Raw genomic sequence first — 430 nt, 5'->3', positions numbered from 1 at the left:
TTCTTCTCTTGATCTTCCAGGTAGAGTGTACAATTTCTGTACCAATACCCAACGGCATGACAGAAATAACTCTCTTCCTTTTTGGACTTAGGCTTAGGTTCAATGACAACGCTTGTCACTTTCCTCTTGCCCTTGCTCTTGGAACACTTCCTTTCGCTGGAACTCTTTCCAACAATTACCATATCACTCTTTCTGTGGCTCTTAGCCTTCTTTTGGAATGACGCATTCTACTGATCAACTATCAAAGAATCATCCATGTCCTCTAATTGCTTACGCAATTTCAAAGCCACGTTTCCAAATATCAAGCTAGACTTGTCCGAATCATCATCCAAATGCTTCCAATAAGCATCAATGATCGATCTAGAAGCCGTGGTAAGAGATTTATCCTTCATAAGGACAGATCGCATCGTCAACTTCGATATACTACCGG

Source organism: Tarenaya hassleriana, unplaced genomic scaffold, assembly GCF_000463585.1.
Source record: "Tarenaya hassleriana unplaced genomic scaffold, ASM46358v1 Cleome13, whole genome shotgun sequence".
Taxonomy (NCBI): domain Eukaryota; kingdom Viridiplantae; phylum Streptophyta; class Magnoliopsida; order Brassicales; family Cleomaceae; genus Tarenaya; species Tarenaya hassleriana.
The sequence above is the reverse complement of the archived record's forward strand: the minus strand, read 5'-3'. Positions refer to the sequence as shown.